Raw genomic sequence first — 19,881 nt, forward strand, 5'->3', positions numbered from 1 at the left:
CTTCTACCAGTGCCACTGCTACAAGTGTCAAGAGTAAAAGCAGAAGCATCATGTTCCAATACATTACCGACTGCTTCACCCTAAGTCTGAGAAGGAGCGCTATCAGAAGTCCTTCCTCCCTACTACGGTTAGGCTGTACATTCAACACCGGGCTAAGCGTAGATCAATCCATGCAGAAATCTGAAAGATCCTGAAGTTGTGATATGCCTCCTACTATATTTTTCCTTTATCTTTTTATCTGAGCGTTTTGAATGTTGGATTATTATTGTATTTTTCTATGCTGCTGTAACACACTGAATTTCCTCATGGTGGGACTATTAAAAGATTCTTATCTTTACTTATCTTAAATCTGCCCAAACAGTCATAACGGCTAGTTTGACATTTTTACCCTGTGCGGGATCAGCAGGGGCGGGTATATCTTTTAGCTTTCTCCTACTACCAGTCATATACAGAAAGATCATAAATAAACATCTGTTAACACAAGTAAATATAGGATGAAATACTGTACAATATATAAGTAAGGAACCCATATGAACAATATGTATTAACTTTTTAAATGTTTGAAGATAAAACTTGATTTGTAAAACCTGTATAACTATATTTGTTATAGACTACCCTAGGGTGTAACAATCGTTGAGTACAAAAAATACCAGGAAGATCTGAAGGTGAGGTGGAGGGCAATAACAATTAACTAATTTAACCTAACTGCTAAGAAAAGACTCATACTTCTCCGTGGTTAACCATTCATGTAAAAGTAATTTAAATATTCTCTGCATGAGTAGCAAAGCATAAAATCTAATAGCTTGCTAATAAATATAAATAATAATGAAGGGATTTAAAAATAGGTCAATTAAATTAGTGCTGAATGATCTAAATGCTGCCAATGAAAAAATAAAGAATGTTGTAAAACTTAGATCAGGATACTGCAGTGTATTAAAATGAGAAAATAACTGCTTACAAGAAACCTTTAGCCTTTCGTAAAAACTACACTCTCATGTGTTGTATGTGACCTAAGTAAAGCTATATATTACTTAACAACTTTTCTCCTTACATAAAGAAAGATGTGATCAATTATACATGTGACCTATGCCTGGAACTTAGGATCTTAGGATCTGGAGTATAGACATATATTATATGTTTATATAATAGTTATTTTATTAGTGACTGTATATGAAGTGGCTGTTATGGAATCAATGTTTAAAGAGGTTGTATGGGCAAAATTATTATTTTTTAAAAAGGCCAGGGAGGTGAAAAAAACAAACAAAAAAAAAAAACACCTGTCCACAGTTCTACAGTGTCCTCCCAATGCAATCCGGTCCTGTGGCTTTGGTGTCTTCTAGAAATGAAACTCTTCACCAGCTGTGATGTCCCAGATCCCTTTTGCTGAAGCCGCTGACTGGCCTCAGCAGTCATGCGACCCTAGGATGTCACAGGTAGTAACGTCATGTGTCCTTCGATGAGGCTGCTGACTGGCTTCAGTGGTAACGTTGCGCTGGGAGGCACCAAAGCACCAGGGAAGGAGAGTATTTTTTCCACCTCCCCTGGCTTATTTAAGCCGGGTTCACACAGAAGTTTTTGGACCGGATTTTGACGAGGTGGCTGCCTCAGAATCCAGTCCAAAAAACGCTAGCCGCGACTGCATGCTGGTGCAGTGCACAAAGTGCACTAGCATCCAGTCATGGAATTCCACTCCGGATTAGGCCCAAATGAATGGGACTAGTTGGGAGGGAGTGTGGTCCACAGAATCTGCCTGAGGAAAGGGCATGTCGCTTCTTTTTCCGTGTGTGGGAAGAAATCACTCAAGGAAAAAGGAAATGACATTCAAGTTTTTATTAAAGGCAAAACAAAAAAAAACCGGCAGTTTGGCACTTTAGATATTTTTTTTCCATTACAGCTTTCACCATATGGGAAAAATATTTTTATAAGTTTTCAGACACAGGGATGCCTAATCTGTATATGTTGCACAATAATGTTCTAATTTTATATGTATTATAGGGAAAGAGGACTATTTGAATTTTCAATACTTTTCAATTTTTTTTTTTTTTTCATACTGTCATTTTTAGACCCTCTAGGGAGTCTTGAACCCCAGGGGGTCTGTTCTGCTAATGCATTGCAAAATACTTGCGTTTGTGACAGGCCACTAGAGATGAGCGAACAGTGTTCGATTGAGGAGGCATAAAAAAAAAAAAAAAAAAATCGGAAAAAGTAATTGGCTGGCTAATTCAGGTGACCTCCAATTTATACGAACAGTGGATTTAATATCTGGTTCATATGAGACTGTGAACTATGTGACTGTGAGACAGAGATAGATGTACAGGCAGGGTTAGCTGTATCTGTGGCTGTATCTGGTCGGGATCCCTGTCAGCTTGCAATATGCGCAAGCTGACTTTTTTCCATAGGAATGCATTGACCAGTGTTGATTGGCCGAATGCCATACAGAGTACAGCATTCGGCCAATCAACGCTGGTTCTGCCAGAGGCTCGTCTGTGAGGAGGCTGAGTCTAAGATCAGACCAGACTGGAGACTGCTGTGGACCGATCTTAGACTCTGCCTCTTCTGGCAGAACCAGCGTTGATTGGCCGAATGCAGTACTCTGTATGGCATTTGGTCAATCAACACTGGTCAATGCATTCCGATGCTGAGATGTAGCAGTGCTGGCCGTGCGCTCACTGCAGTCAGAAGAGCGTTCCTGACAGTCTGTCAGGAACGTCCTTCTCCACAACAGCGCCTATCACGCTGTACAGTGTGACCCCTCTCCTCCTGATAATACTCGTCTATGGACTAGTACTGTGAGCAGAGGGAGGGGGCATTCATTTTTATTTATTTTTTTTATTTTATTTTTTTTATTTTATTTTTATCCCTGCTCACACTGTACAGCGCAATAGGCGCTGCTGTGGAGAAGGACGTTCCTGACAGACTGTCAGGAATGCCCTTCTGACTGTAAAGAGCTACGTTACTGGGACCGAAAGCTCTTTACCCAGGGCACAGATCGGGAAAGCCGACAGTGCGCTGAATTCAGTGCACTGTCGGCTTTCCAGCAGTATATAGAACTGCCTGTGCCCCAAACCATGAAAGGTCCTCTTTAACCCCTTGGTGTTCGGCTGCTTACACGCATTCCTATGGCAGCGAGGTATTTGATCAAATACTACTTGCTCATCTGTAACCCCTAGTCTTTGTTCAGATAGTTATACACATATAACATATATACACATGCATGCAAACAATTGATTTTTAATCTCTAGTCTTGTGTTTGTTGTCTTTGTGTATGCTCAATCTATTAAAAATGATCTCCTTATATCTTTTATGCCTTCTTAGATTTTTACAAAACAAGAAATAATGCAAGACTGATGTATGATTAACCTCAGAAGAACACATTAAAACTTAAAGGGGTTATAGATTTAATAGTGCATCCTGATATACAGCTGTAAATATTTCTTTCAACAAATAACCATAAGGAGACGTAACATTGTTGTATGTGCTTGCTTGGAGTCATTGTAACATCTGTATTTTAATTTGTAATACGCATAACATTTTGAAGTATAATTCCTTCAGTTCTTTAACTTTTCCTTCTTCATAGTTTTAAAGTTCTTACTGTCTACACTGGTTTCTAATTGGAAAGTAATTTTTCTTTCACTGCCATAAGGGGAAAATTGGATAGGAGAAGGCTCATTAATGTTAGATAGCTGTCGATATTAAGAAAAGAACTTTGCAAGTTTTTGATAAAAATAGTACTTGTCTTATATATAGTTCTTATCTTTGATATTAGAGGCTACAGTAGCTAATTTAGCAGTTATCATTTCTATTTAATTATAAAGCAGAATATGATCCTGAAAATAGTTACAATTACTTCTGCAAAAGTTTAAAAATCGATAGAGATATTTAAAGTGAATAGATTGTTTCAAGAATAGAACTGAATACAAAAATAATCCATTCTTGTGACAGAGATTATTAAGAGAACAGAAAATTGCCCCTTCTTAATCTATTTTCATGACAAAGATGGTAATGAGAATGGAAAAGGTTAAAGCAATTCATTCTAGTGACAGAAATTATAATGGAAATTCGATGGCCTTCAGATATTGCTAAACCATCATGTTTCTGTGGATACAAATTAATTATGTGTTTTAGTTTCTTACAGTATCATTATGTGAAATTTGCATCAAACAGGTAAATTATAAATGGAGAAAGTGTAAATTTATGCCCATATGAACTATCTGAACTATTTGCCCTATACATTTTGGAGGATTGACCATACTGAATGGGGAAAAAAATCCATGTTTCTATTAAATTATAATTAATCTAATAATCACATACATGTAATTAGACATCCGTGTGTTGTACCATGTCACTTTACAAAATACCCAATTTATTATGTCATTCTCTTTATTTAATTACTTTAAACATATAAATAGGTGAAAGGGTAAAATAAAGATTATGTATTTGCAGGGCAAGCAACACTTACTTGGGCTATTGTTTCTAATAATTTGAAATGTTTGTTTCAATTAGCCTAGTAAGTAAAATGTAAATACTAGACATAGCCACTGAATACTAATTCACCAACAACTTATAGAAGTTCTTAACGGAATTATATAACACATAAAAGGAAGCCAAGTGTTTATGATTTTGCTGACTTCAAGACAGAAATGTCCCCATCCCTAACAGGTTCAATGACTGCCCTGGCCTAATAAAGACTATGACTCAAGAACTAAGCAAAATAACTGAAGCAATGAATTTACAAAGTTACTAAACCTTATGCAAATTATATACACATTTAGGCCCCGTTCACATCTTCGTTTAGGTTTACGTTTAGGGGTCCACTTGGGGACCCCCCAAACGGAAATCTAATATGCTTAAAAAAAAAGGTTGTCAGGACTTGAACCCAGGGACTTCAGCATCCCAGGCTGCAGCTCTTCCAACTGAGATATTCAACCTCCTGGATAGCTCCTGTGCTGATCTGAAGCTTAGTTCCCGGTGCCTCTAGTTTCAGTTCCCACCTCTCTGGTTTGCTCCACCCCGCTCTCTGATTGAACTTCCTATATAAACCAAGCCTTGCACTTCCTGTCTTGCGAGATTATTGAGCTCTGCCTGTAATCTAGCTAGACTCTCCTGCTCTGCTGCAAACACTGACGCTTATCTTGTGTATCGACCACTGACTTCCTCCTGACTACGCTATTTGCCTTCTCCTCCAATACTGATGTTCATCTTGTGCATTGACCACTGACTTCCTCCTGACTACAGTATTTGCCTTCCTCATCAATACTGACATTCCTCTAGTGCATCGACCACTGGCTTCCTCTTGACTATGTTATCAGCCTTGCAAGTAAGTCAGCTTCCAAGTAGTAGCAACTTAAAGAGGACCTTTCATCATATTGGGCACATGCAGTTTTATATACTGCTGGAAAGCTGACAGTGCGCTGAATTTAGCGCACTGTCAGCTTTCCCGATCTGTGCCCGGTGTAAAGCGCTATCGGTCACGGTACCGTAGCTCTTTAGTGTCAGAAGGGCGTTTCTGACAGCCAGGAACGTCCTTCTGCCTCGCGGCGCCTATCGCGCTGTACTGTGGAGCGGGGAGGAACGCCCCCTCCCTCTGCTCACACAGCTCGTCCATAAACGAGCATTATCAGGAGCGGGAGGGGGGAGTTCCTCCCCGCTCCAAAGCACAGCGCGATAGGCGCGGTGAGGCAGAAGTACGTTCTTGGCTAAGTGTCAGAAACGCCCTTCTGACTGTAAAGCGCTACGGTACTGGGACCGATAGCGCTTTACACCGGGCACAGATCGGGAAAGCCGACAGTGCGCTGAATTCAGCGCACTGTCAGCTTTCCAGCAGTAAATAGAACTGCATGTGCCCGATCTGATGAAAGGTCCTCTTTAAGACTCTGAACCAGTCTAAGACCGTTACAACAGTTACCCTTGGAAACCCACCAACCCCCTAAACTATAATGGGGTCTGCGTGGTTTCCACCTAAAAAGGGCTAAAAATGCAGAGAGAAAAGAGCAGCTTGCAGCGCTTTCCACTCCACTTTTTTTTTTAAGCAAAGAGGGGAATGGAATCCTTGTATAAAGAGCCAAAGCTTGTGTGAACCCAGCCTCAACAAAACATACTCTTTAAGAAGTATGTTCAAGTAAAAATAAATATGACCCTATGAGTTAATCTTCTGCCTTATAAATGAATGGAGTCACCATATTCTGATGCCTATAACTTTTTTTTCTGTTTAGCTGATGGAGAAATGCAAGGGCTCTTTATCTGTGGGTACCCCTTACTTGATGGCTAAAACCTAACTTTTATTAAATAATTTGTTAAAATTCATTCTTAATATTCCCACTACACAAACACATACACACCCAGGACCCTCTACAGCTCCATCCCCCATGATAAGGGATGTGAGGCTGTGGGGCGCTTCCTTAGGACCCGGGGGACTCAGTATGATCGACACAGCACATTCATTCTCCAACTCCTGTACTTCAGCCTCACCCATAACGCTTTTCTATTTAATGGTCGTGTGTTCCATCAAAAGCGGGGCACCGCGATGGGGTGCCCCGCTGCAACAACTTTCGCGAATCTGTATTTGGGGGCGTGGGAGGAGGAGGTGGTGTTTGGGGAAGATAGTGAAAAATGGACTCAACACATCGTTTTGTGGTTACGCTACATAGACGACGTCATGTTGATATGGTCCGGACCCACTCAACTTTTTGAGGAATTTGTCAGTTTTTTGAACATAAATGAACTGAATCTGAGATTTACCTCAGTAATCCATCCCAAAACAATTGCCTTCCTGGACATTGAAATCACAATTTCAGATACAGGGAATTTAACAACTACGCTGTATCGGAAAGAGACAGCGACTAATGCATTATTACGGTATGACAGCAACCATCCACAACCTCTAAAGAGAGGTATCCCAAAGGGACAGTATCTCAGAATTCGGAGAAACTGTTCCTCATTGCCTGAATATGACAGACAATGTGAGTCGTTAACGTCACGATTTGTCAGCAGGGGATATCCAAAATCTCTTTTAGAACAGGCTAGAAAACAGGCTAGAGACACCCCGAGAGAGGTATTACTGACACCTAAGCCTAAAAAACAAAATGATGGAAGGATTAGACTCATCAGTACATTTGATCAGCATGCACCCGAGGTCCACCACATATTGGATACTTACTGGGGAATATTACAGCAAGACCCAGATATCAAAAGGGTCATCTCCCCAACACCATCTGTGACCTATAGACGGGGACGCAACATAGGCGATAGACTCATGCAGAGCCATTTAGAACCAAAAATGAGAACTACCTGGTTAAATTCTGTTCCACCCGTGGGCACTCATAAGTGTGGCTCGTGCAGAGCCTGTGGCTACAAACAAAAGGGCCGCGAGGTGCTGGCTCATTCCACGGGTAAAAAATATATGACCAATGAATTTATCACATGTCGGACAGAAGGTGTAGTGTACGTAATATCATGCCCATGTAAAATGAACTATGTCGGCAAGACAAAAAGGCAATTTCGCCGACGGATTTTAGAACATGTGGGCGATGTTTTGAGAGGTACAGATATGCCAGTAGCGAATCACATACGTGAAAAACATGGGGGTGATGTTTTCAGCCTAAAATTCCAAGGGATGGAGTGTGTTAAAAAAACAGCGAGGAGGGGTGATTGGGAGAATGTGTTATTGCAAAAAGAAACCCAATGGATCTTTAGGTTCAATTGCATTAAACCAATGGGTATGAATGATTCCATATCCTTCCTTCCCTTCCTCTGAAATATTTAAAGACACTTAGATATCCGGATTAAGAAATGGCAGTCCTGCCATATAGCAACAATTATCACATAGGAGTCTATGGTGTATACAAGAGATGAAGCTGGTCATATCTGCCTACGGCCACACCACCCTGAACATGCCCGATTTTGGAAGTTAAGTAGGGTCGGGCCTGGTAAGTACTTGGATGGGAGACCGCCTGGGAATACCAGGTGCTGTAGGGTCAGTCCAATTCATTACATATGGTACTATCAATAATGTATACTGGGCATGACAAGCAATAGAGTACACATAAAAACGTATATAATAATGATGAAGCCTAACAACATAATTTTTGTAGCAACTATGAGGGATACATGCAGACTGTGGGCCATTTTGGCTCCCAACAGTTTATTAATGTGAGCATATTTCCTGGTGATTGGATGTGTTAGGCAAAGTTGTACAATAAGGTACAGCTCACTACTACTAGCACTCAGTGGATTTGTCATGAGGTACATTGTAATCGATCCGAGTATACTATATACACCATAGGAAGAGATCGAACGCACAGGTTATAATATGAGATTAACTATCTCAAGTGTGATAGCAAGATCAGGATTCTATGGCGGAACTTGCCGTGTCATGATCGCTGCATACTGTGATTGCAGTGAGGATTGCCGCTTTACAATATACTTACTTGCCATATGGGCTTTGTTGTCCTCCTTGAGTCATGTGACGATTGTGTTCTTTACGGTCACGCCCCATGAGCTACTCCCACTATGACGTAACCGACCAGGATTATCTGACGGGCCGGAGCTGTGGGTTGGGCAGTGAGAGGGCGGGGACTAGGACCAGAATAGGATCTGTATAAAGACGGCTGAAACAGCACATGGCGTCAGACTCATTACCAGCACTGCAGCCCACCACCAGGGCTGCAGGAATTGTGGTTTTCACCGCAGCTCTTTATTATTTTATGTACTACTCCACTCTGCTATTAAGTATCGCTCTCCTGATGAACCTTTTTTGAGGCGAAACGCGTCAAGAGATAGATAAATGAGAAATATGATGTATTGATAGATAACTGTAGCACTGTTAGACTGGCCAGGAATTAGCTGGGCTGCATGAATATGGGTTTTTTTGTCTAGTCCTGCACATAAACAGGCCACTTGTGTTACTGACCCAAAAGAGACACTATGGGTGTTGCCCCCATTGCAGTTAACCCTTAGCAATTAACCCTTTGTTGGCCATACAGTGCTGTTTGTCTGGTTTTACAGAAAACAGAAAACAAGTAACCTGGCAGGCCTGCGAGGCCCCAGGTATGCGTCCGCCAGCCTTAGCTAGGGTCACCAGGAGGTCAGATCCATTACGGAATCCCATCCTGGCGGACCCCAGCGCTGGTGGGAATGCATCCTTACTTTGCAATAAACTTTGAAAAGTATTTTTCTTTTTGAGTTATTCCATGATAATTGTAAACAGGCCTAAAAGGCCCCAGGTGCGTGAATGTGTAGATTTCTATGGGTACGCGTTCTAGGGTTAATCACATTTTATTGGTTTTGAGGGGGGGGAGCGAGATGGCCGAAATACATTAATCTGCGCACTGCGGTATACTTTTTTTTTTTATAGTGTTCACGGTACAAGATTAATTAAATATATATGGATAGTGCTGACCTACCTATACACACATGGGGAGAACAAGTTTTATCACCTTGTTTTGTTTAAATGATGAGTTTTTTAAGTGAGTGATCCCCAGTGCAATGTGCTGCAATACATTATATTGCAGTACATCTTACATAGGTTACCTATGTGCAATTGCAATAGGAATCCAAGCAGATATGCAACCACTTAGAGCCCACAATTTCATTGCAGGGGATCCAAGTATTAGGGGATGTACCCTTACCCTATTATGCTCTGGGCTGTACCCTAATTACCTGACCTAAATACATGGGCAGTTCAACAAAAACACTCATGCTGAGATAATGAATCATCCCAAAAAGTTTACTTGAAGAATAAAGTGCAATAATTCTATTTCCCATCCTCAGCTATACAAAGGTGAGCAGACAATACAAGCTCATAGTGGTGAGATGCACAGTTGAAGTCGCATGGACACAAGTTCAGCGTCCTACATATGCTATACAATGACCAGACCCATTTGGAGCTGATAGATGCTGGTTTTCTAATTATTTTTGTTATAAAGCTATGATTAGATCTACAGATAGTCCTCAACTTACGTCATTGATCTGTTCTTACGCAGCGTCGTAAACCGAATTTCGATGTAGGTCGGAAACATACCTTACAATGCCATGTAGGAACAGATCAACGTGATTTAGTGTGCAGCGGCTCGGAACCGAGGAAGACTGTACCATATACAGTACAGTACAGTCTTCCTCGGTTCTGAGCCGCTGCACACTAAATCATGTACTGTACAGGGAGAACTGGCAGCTTGCGTTTATGCGGGAGCTGACTTTTCCTCATAGGAATGCATTGGCCAGCATTGATTGGCCAGTGTACAGCATTCGGCCAATCAACACTGGCCAGGAGGCGGAGTCAAATATCGGATCACAATGGAGACTGCTGTGGTCCGATCTTAAACTCTGCCTCCTCACAGATGAGCCTCCTGTAGAACCAGCGTTGATTGGCCGAATGCTGTACACTGGCCAATCAACGCTGGTCAATTCATTCCTATGGGAAAAAGTAACCTCCCTCGTAACAGCAAGCTACCAGCTGTCCTGACTAGCAAGGACGAGCCTGCTGCAGAACCAGCGTTCATTTGCCACAGGCTCGTCTTTGCTAGTCAGGAGTGCTGGCAGCTTGCTGTTACGGGGGAGCTGACTTTTCACCCATCTAATAGAGGTCACCTTGTTGTAGGCAGATGGGCTTTATTACAGTTTTATCAAAGTGTAACAGTAACAATGCAGTTACATGGCAAGAATCTGCATAACTAATCATATGCTAAACAGTATGAGATAGCCAAGATGATTGATTATAAATGATGGTAGTCTCACATTGTGGATGGTGAGATATGGAGCCGGAAAGTCAAAAGTTCAAAACATTTTTACCATTTTGCTCGTTAGGGTATTAATAAATTGGAACCCTACATGTTAGTCCTTTGGCTATTACATATTATATTATTTTTAGAAACTCAATATTCATATACTATATGTTGTTTTGTATACAATTCCATTCTTGCATAACATGTAGTAAAGCCATGTTAAAAAGGAGTCTGACCTCATTTGGACATGGTTTCCAAGATTACATCTAAAGTCTAGTAATTAAAGCTTAAATTCACATACAGATTTCCAGATGAACAGAAATGAATGTTCCTCACTAAACCATCATTACAGGCTTGTTGAGATAAAGCCAGTACTTTGAATCTATTAACCTTTCATTGTGTGGCACTATCATCCAGTACTGAAGATTAGCTACTGACACATTTAGCAAAGGATGATAAATGAGCTGTCCTTTTAGATGTCTGATTATTTGACCTTTATTCATTTAAAAGTAAAAGGGCTGACAATGTTAAGTAGTGCAAGTTTTCGATGAAACTGAACCCAATAAATACATTCATACAGACAAATGGCATTCCGTTATAATTTCAACAGAAATTAATACAATTTCATACACATATTGAATACTTTTTCATACTGACTTCCTTTATGAACCATGTATCACAGATCAGCAAGCAACATGTCATGTAATGTAGAAATGCTCCATACAAATGAGGCAAGCTTCACAAATCAGCTGGGAATCAATTAGTATAAATAAGATGATAATAATGCAAGAGAATGCTACATCTGAAAATTGATCTTGTAGATAAAAATAGGGAAGAGCTGCCTGACATGATTCCAATTATAATTCTCAGATATTATTTACTTAAATATTCTATTTATATTTTCACTGAAATCCTGGAATAAATGTATAAACTGCTATAAATGTAGTTACTAGAGACGAGCGAACAGTAAAATGTTCGATATTCAATATTCGTTTTGAGTAGCCGCTCAATATTCGACTACTCGAATCGAATATCGAATCCTATTATAGTCTATGGGGGGAAAATGCTCGTTTCAGGGGTAGGCAACATTCGATCAAATTACACTTACCAAGTCCACGAGTTGGGGTTGGGCTGGATCCTCCGAGAAGTCTTCTCCGTGTAGCGTCCCCGCGGCATCTTCTGGCTCTGAATTCACTCTGCCAGGCATCGGGCCTGGGCAGAGCCTACTGCGCATGCCCGCACTACAAGAAAATGGCCGCTTACAGTCAAAGCAGCCATTTTCCTGTAGCGCGGGCATGCGCAGTCGGCTCTGCCCAGGCCCGATGCCTCGCAGAGGGAATTCAGAGCCGGAAGATGCCGTGGGGAAGCTGCACGGAGAAGAGTTCTAAAGGTAGGAGAAGAACCAGCGTTGATTGTCCGACTGTATATCATTTGGCCAATCAATGCTGGTTCTGCATAGAACTTTTCCATTCGAATAGCAAGTGGTACTCGATCGAGTACGAGTATTTCGAATACCGTAGTATTCGATCGAATACCTACTCGATCGAATACTACTTGCTCATCTCTAGTAGTTACATTTGGTATAAAAGTTTATTACATTATATGTAAAATGTTTTGACATTGTGTAAATTCCGGAGGTTCCAAGTCCACAGTTCACTAGAGCATGCAAGCAAATTGTAGACTGTAAGTTATCGAAAGACAGAAAAGCAATTCTTGATGGCAGTGGAACGTTTTTCTGGTTTTTATAACTCAGAAATAAGGAAGCTACCACTTAGGCTAGGCTCACATCTGCGCATGGGTTTCCATTCAAAGGGTCCGCTTGAGGACCCCCCCAAATGGAAACATAATCTGCATAAAAAGTGGTTGCCTTAGAAAACCCATGGACCCCATAGACTATAATGGGGGTCAGTATGTTCTCCGCGCAGTTTCTTCCCCAAAAAAATGTACCCATTTTTCAGGTGTAGAGAGGAATGGAATCCCCCAATGCAATGCAAGCATTGGTGTAAACCCAGCATAAGAAAATTTAGTTTAATGTTTTATATTGTTATGAGTAATAATAAGTGCAGTTCACTTCATTCACCATCAATTGCTACACTAGGATTCTAAGATGGCGAAACAAGTGACCAGCTTCTTAATTACAAATCTATGAGCTTAAAGGGTTAGTGCAGGATTAGAAAACATGGCTGATTTCTTCTTCTCGATCGGTGATATCATGTCCATTGGTCACATGGCCATGCTACAGCACAGTTCCATTCATTTTAATGGAGCTGCGCTTTAGCAATGCCATGTGAACAACGGGCGTAAGTCACTTACTGAGAAGAAGAAATCAGCCATGTTTTATAATCCGACACAAACCCTTTAAATGAAGCAGTGGTTGAGCATGCGCCTTTCTACTACACTGAATTTCTGTGGAGTCAATGTATACAAGAAGCACTGTTATATTGTATACAGTATAAAGAAGCCAAAAATAGAGCAAGTGCAAATTACTTACTTTGGCTGCTATCACCATTGTGGATCACTAAGTTATGCCACCGGTTCCCATGTAGATGACTTAAAGGAATGTGTCACCATTCATTTAATTCAGACCTGATCTGATATGTTGTCATTTTCTGATTGTAAATATTTTTTCTATTTTCTGTGCATGACCTTCTCCTCTGCTTTATTATTAACAGCAATTTACTGATATGCTTTACAGCAGTCTGACGGCCATAGGCGGCAAAGAACTGGAGTTGATGCTTTGACATCTATGTGAGAGTTTTCTAGACTTGGTCTGTGCAAGGAGGATGATTGTATAAGTGTGACATCTTATGTTGTCAATAATGGATGCAATTATTAAAAAAAACAAAAAAACTCATCTGTCCCTGGATGCTTCTGTGCCTCCCAGCATGGCCTGTGTCTGCTGCTCGGCTGTCTTCTTTTGCCAGAAGTCCTCAACAGCTGTGATGTCCTATATCTCTCAGTGGCCAATCAGAGGCTTAAGGAAAAGGACACAGGATGCCACAGGTAGTGACGCCCATGTACTTCACTGCTGCCGATGATTGGCCTCAGCAGTCATGTGCGGCTAGGACTTCCGTCAGAAGAAAACAATGGAGTATTTTTGTTTTTTCATCTTCCCCTGCCTAAAATAAAAAATGGACAATGCCTTTAACCTTTAGTTTGCGCTCACTATAAAAAAGTCAAAAACATAACCACAACATGCTGAAAAAAAATATTAAAACCACTCTGTTTAGTGGCTTGTCAGCTGCTACCAAAAGTACAATCAGATATTACACAACTATGACATGAGATGAACATGGAATATATCAGTGAGGCAGTAACCAGGATTTAATAATATTTTTAATTTTTTGAGATATTTTTTGTGAGCTCAAAATAAAGGTTAAGTTTTAATAAGCCTTTTTTGTGAAAAGAAAAATTAAATTGTCAATAATTGCATAATAATTTGTCTTCTTTTCTGGTGACATCCCTAGTGTTAGGTATCATTATAAATGTCAATTGTTCTCATTCTAGAATGAGAGCATCAGACATTACAGCAACAGGGTGATGGATACGTACAGAGGCCTCCCCTGTGGAAACTGTTGCTATTCATTGTAATGTGAACACATGGTGAAAGCTTTCTTCCGTCATGTTTGTTTATTTTTGTAAAGGAAGAAAAAGTTTTGTATGCTTTTCTTCCATCAGAGAAGTACCAAAGATGACAGAATAAAGCTTTCATCGTGTCTTTTTTTGTTTAGGATGGATGCAGATGGACATTGCCCCATCTGCATTAGTCACACTATTGCTGTTAATGTCCTTTGCTCTAATCTTACAATGGATGAGAGTAATGGACATTAATAATGGTAGTATGAACTTACCCTTGTATGTTATGACTTTAGAAAGAGAAAGTGTGGTAGCATGTTGTGTAGCGTCTTTTTGCTCTCTGTGGAGAGATACAACTGAAGAGATAGGGATCAATGAGGAGAACTGCTAACTAAAATAAAATGTGACAAGCTTGTGAGATTACATAGGTCACTTCTACAAATAGGAAAACCACTCAAGATTCATTTTGTGATCAGGTTCGGTGGCTCGGGTCCCAAATTATTTTTCGGATGAACAAGTTTGGTATGAACCACACTTTAAATCAGCTTAAAACAAATTGTAGAATACTCTTAGGCTGGTCTTACACGACAGTAGGTTTAGTCCACAAATGGGAATATGATTATTAGCAGCTCACTGTCACCTCCAACTAACAAAGGAACATTTCCATGTGGAAACAACAGGTGCAAAACCTGCCCGCACATACTGACTACGGACAAAATAAAGATCCCGAACTCTGATCGACACTACAAGATCCCAGGTAACTTCACCTGCAGCACACCTAATGTAGTGTATTTGATATTGTGTACTAAGTGTCCTGAGGGCCTGTATGTAGGCGAGACAGGACAGTCACTTAGGATGAGGATGAACTCACACAGACATACGATTAGAGAGCAAAGAATGGACCTCCCGGTGCCAAAACACTTCTGTAATCAAAATCATAATATGACCCAGGATATTAAGATCCTGGTACTAAGGGGGAATTTCAGAAACAGAAAAGATCGCCTCATATGGGAGTTTAAACATATGACGACCCTTTGCACTCTCCAACAAGGTTTAAACCAGGCCCAGGGTTTTATGGCCTTTTATAACCACTAGACACCACGTCACTGATCAAAGAAGCCATAAACTCAGAGAACTTTCCTGTGAACTGATATATGTGTGTTTTTTTTAAAACTGTTTATGTTCTGTTTTCCATCTATTTTGCATCTAACACTCCATTTCTCTGTATATATATGCCTACCTTTAGACATTGTGTTATACCATCCTGATGAAGGGACCTTTATAGTAGTCCCGAAAGCTCGATATGTCATCAAAAAACTTTTTGAGTTAGCCATTAAAAAAAGGTATCAACTACTGAGGACTTCTCTCAAAAAATTTCTTTCATTTCATATCCACTGGCTAACACGGTACAAGGATATATTTTTTCTGATGAAGACCTAAGTAATCTTGAAACTTTATAGCATCATTTATTTCAGTTAGCTATTAAAAGGGATCATAACTGAAAGAAAGACGGACATTTTGTCTCTTTTATTGGAAGCAAAAAATACGTAAGACTTAGAATGGACTTTGCTGTTTCTTTAGCAATTTTGTAGCAAATATTTATGTCTTCTGGTCTAGGTGCTAATCACTTTTGCCCTTTGGGTTCATGTTGAATATAATATAGTATGTTTAATTTTTTGGAATGGTGACTTTTGCATAGTAATACGTGATTTTGTATATTCTAAGACCACAACCAACATTATGAACAGCGCAACATCCTTTCCTTTATGAATCACAAATATTAATGGCTAATGTGCAAGATATGGATTGTATTTCTGTACATTGGAGCATCAGGTAAGGGAAGTTTCCTGATATATGGTACCCTGTACTGCTGATAAAAGAATATATCCTCTCCATGTACCATATTCAGGGTATTACATACAACTACGTACTGGAAATAAGAGTTAACTGTTTTAGCATGCATGAAATACATAAATTATCCAGGAAAATAAGAGTTTAATACAACATAGCTCATATTCAGTTACAGTCAAAAAAGATCAATGTTCTGAACTGTAGAATATCCATTTCACAATGTCACTTGCAATGAAGTGTAATAAAAGAGTGAATAGATGAGAAGCATTTGCGGTCACATAAGTTTATTTTGAATACTGAAATTAATTTTACATTAATGGAACATTCAGAAATAGTTTACTAAATGGAGAAGTCTGATAATTACAGTTATTTCATCAGAATATGATCATGGAGGAAACCTTTGAAAATAATGACCTATTGCAAACGGTTAAGCACCACAGCAATAAATGTCATTCTCCATAGCCCCAAATAGTCAGCTATCTGTCTCCCAAGAATAGCTGTATGCAGCTGTACACTGTATGCCTGCTTTTTTTCTCCAAGCACTAGGAGACCTAGTGTGGCATTACTTTTATTTAATAACAGGCGCCTATGAAGCAAGTTTGCAAGTATAGGCTTATCACAGTAGTGGTCATGACCTTGATTCTCTCAGGTGAATCCCTATAGCTCTATAACATGCATAATGTGTCATGATTCATTTGGAAAATTACTTATTTCATTATAGTTCAGATTTATGAATCAAAATGTGACTACATTTATAAAGAGTTTTAGAAAAAAAAATTGTGCTGTGCTTAATAAGAAACCATAGCCTAATGGGAAAGTGGCTTTGTCTAAAGGAAAATGGTGACGTTAAAGAGTTTTAGACACAATATTTTAAGCCAATATAAGCTGAGTTTCATAACACATTTTTTTTACTTGAAACAAATCTGGTACCTGAACCATCCAAACTTCAAACAAAATGAATCGAGAGGTTCACTCTTCTCTACATTATAATGCAATTTGGTACATCTGTAAAGGGGTTTCCAGGCAAAAATGGACAATCCTTTTAGGCCAAGGCCCCACTGGGCGGAAACGCAAGCACTTTCAACAGAAAGTTCACAGAGTTTTCTTCCACGGGCTTTCTGTTACAATTATATCTATAGGAAAGCCGCCGGCCTTTCCGTAGATATAATTGACATGCTACAATTTTCAAAACCGCAATGGTTTTGGAAATTGCAGCGTGTCCGCTCTGTGATTTTTTTCTGCAAAGTGGGTATAACATCTCTGCCTGTTCAGGTCACTGCGCCACCCTCGGCTCGCATGCGGCAGTGCAGGAGGCGTGTGCAGTTTAGTTCCTTGGTTAGTTCCTTAGTTTTTGGTTGCACTGTGTGAACACGACTCTAGTTCTGTAATTGAATTTGCACCACACCCCTCTTCTGCCCTTGTCTGCCTCAGTCCATTAAGTAGTTAAATTTGGTCTTGCCCTGTGATTGACAGCCTGCTTCCTGTCAGGTCCAGGGCGGGTTCATCCTTCCCTATTTAGTCTTGGCTCACATTCACACTGGTGCCTGTTATTGCCTCGTGCTTGCTGGCTTTCTCTTGCTGTTAATTTTTGTGTATTTTTAATCTTGATCTTGGCTTTTCCTATTGACTATTCTTTTGGACTTCGATTTGGCACTACATTGCTCGACTGTTACCGAACCCTGGCTAGCTGAAGTCCCTTTTTTGTTGTTTGTCTTGTCTGCATTTTGTGTGTCACGTATATAGGAAGGGATCATCTCCAAGTTGCCGCCTATTACATAAGATAGGGCCTGGCAAGAGGAAGGGACAGTGGGGGGCTTCAGCTTAGGGCTCACTGTCTCTTGTGCCCCTTCCTCCAGGGTTCTCCAGCAGCTACTGGGGAATTGTCATCTAAGCAATTCCCTAATAGTGGGCATGGGATTTGCATGAATCCCATCCACTTTGCAAGTACTGTAAAACGCAGCAATTTTTACTGCGGCGTTTCCACTGTGGCGAAATCTTAAAAATCAAAAATTTCAGGCAAATGTCACCCTCACTAGAAACAGTATTCATAGAGTCACCACATAATGGACAGTAAGTGTCTGTACATACAAAACTGACACATTATTTCATTTGATAAATTCCGATTTGTCCAAAATAACTAACTCTAACTTTGCACTCACATGATAGCATTTCAGCTGCGTAAGTTTTGTGTTGGCCAGATTTACCGGCTTGAACAGTATGCCGGGAGATGGACTCCTAGCACTATAGTTATCTATGATGCCAGGAGTCCCTGCCTCCCAGCGACATACTTTCCCAGTCTGCAATCAGTACAGGACAGTGATTGCTGGGAGGCAGGGACTCCAGGCATCATAGATAACTATAATGCTAGGAGCCCCTCTCCCGGCATACTGTGCAAGCCGGTAATTTTGGCCAAAACACAGACTGAAACTGTTGTGCAAATGTAAGGAAATATATGCTACATTATCACGTTATTGAAAACATTCATAAACAAAATATATAGAGACAATGCCCAAAAATGTGAATGTGAATTTACTTCTCTATTTTGTCCGCATTGTCTATAAGTAAAAAAAAAAGTTGCTCATAGATATTAAATGAAAATAACAGAAAAAAAATATCTTTGCTAAAATCCTAAAACGTGTTTGCACTTGCAAAAAGACCTTTAAACATTTCATCTGAACAATGTGAAATTGTACTTGCCAGATAGGCTAAAGAGTTAATGTTTTTACTGTGGCATTTTAATAATACACAAACCGACTATACAATCTTATTTAATTTTTTTTTGCTGAAAAACCTCAGCACGGATGAAAAATGAATCTTAAAAAAAGTAATCAATGCAACAGTACATTAAACATTTAACTTTGAGGCAACAGGCACATCACTTTGGTCTAGCTTACAAAATAGAATGTTGATAGTACTGTATAACCCTCCCTAGATTTCTAAATCTGTCTAGTGCAAGAAGGCATGAAATGGAACACTCTGGTCTATCATTGATTTGTTGCCAGTATAATCTGCTTTATTCAAGTCACAGTCCAACTGTTTTTATCACAGCCACCCTATTTCCCAATTTCTCTTCCCCAAAGCTGACCATGCGTTATGAACAAGTCAGATGTGTTCATTCAACTTTGATTTCTATACCTCTTTCAAATCAATACCTTGTGATTGATCCTCTAAAATTTGAGAAGCAGTGAGCTGTACCAAAGAAAAGAATTAAAGGTAGGTGGAGAGCGTTCTGTCTTATTGAAATGAACAGCAGGTGCTATATTAGGCTTCTAATGGCTCACAAAACAAATGTGTTGGAGGATAATTTGTTAATGTTCATTCTGCACCTGTTTAAAAAATAAATCTTGTCATTTCCATTCCGCTATCCCAGTAAGCACGTCCAGCGGCAGAGCTGCATGTACAGTAATCTGGGTCCAAGGAGGTCATATGGCGTTTATTTGTGCTAACACTTCAATGATTTCCATTCACACCATAAATATCTCCTACGGTATGTCCAGCTTGTGCATGATTGAATATTCACTGCATCTTACCAATTTGTGGATGTCGACTTTGATGAAATGATATGTATTACAGATTAAGTTTTTGTAAAATTGCATATTTTCATATAAACAGTTTGCTCATAAAAATCCATCCATTAACAAGTAACCACTATTGAAGCAGTAAAAGGCTGTCAGAATAATAGAACCTATGGTATTATATTAGTGTCTAGCGATCATTTGTCTTCTTCCTTATTCTC

At 39.8% G+C, this 19,881-nt stretch overlaps 1 pseudogene; it reads left to right on the forward strand.

Moving 5' to 3' along the window:
• Nucleotides 1-7,865: 7,865 nt before the first annotated feature.
• On the forward strand, nucleotides 7,866-7,974 carry LOC142205524 (5S ribosomal RNA; annotated as a pseudogene).
• Nucleotides 7,975-19,881: the final 11,907 nt, after the last annotated feature.

This window comes from Leptodactylus fuscus, chromosome 5 (assembly GCF_031893055.1).
Source record: "Leptodactylus fuscus isolate aLepFus1 chromosome 5, aLepFus1.hap2, whole genome shotgun sequence".
In the NCBI taxonomy this organism is placed as follows: Eukaryota; Metazoa; Chordata; class Amphibia; order Anura; family Leptodactylidae; genus Leptodactylus; species Leptodactylus fuscus.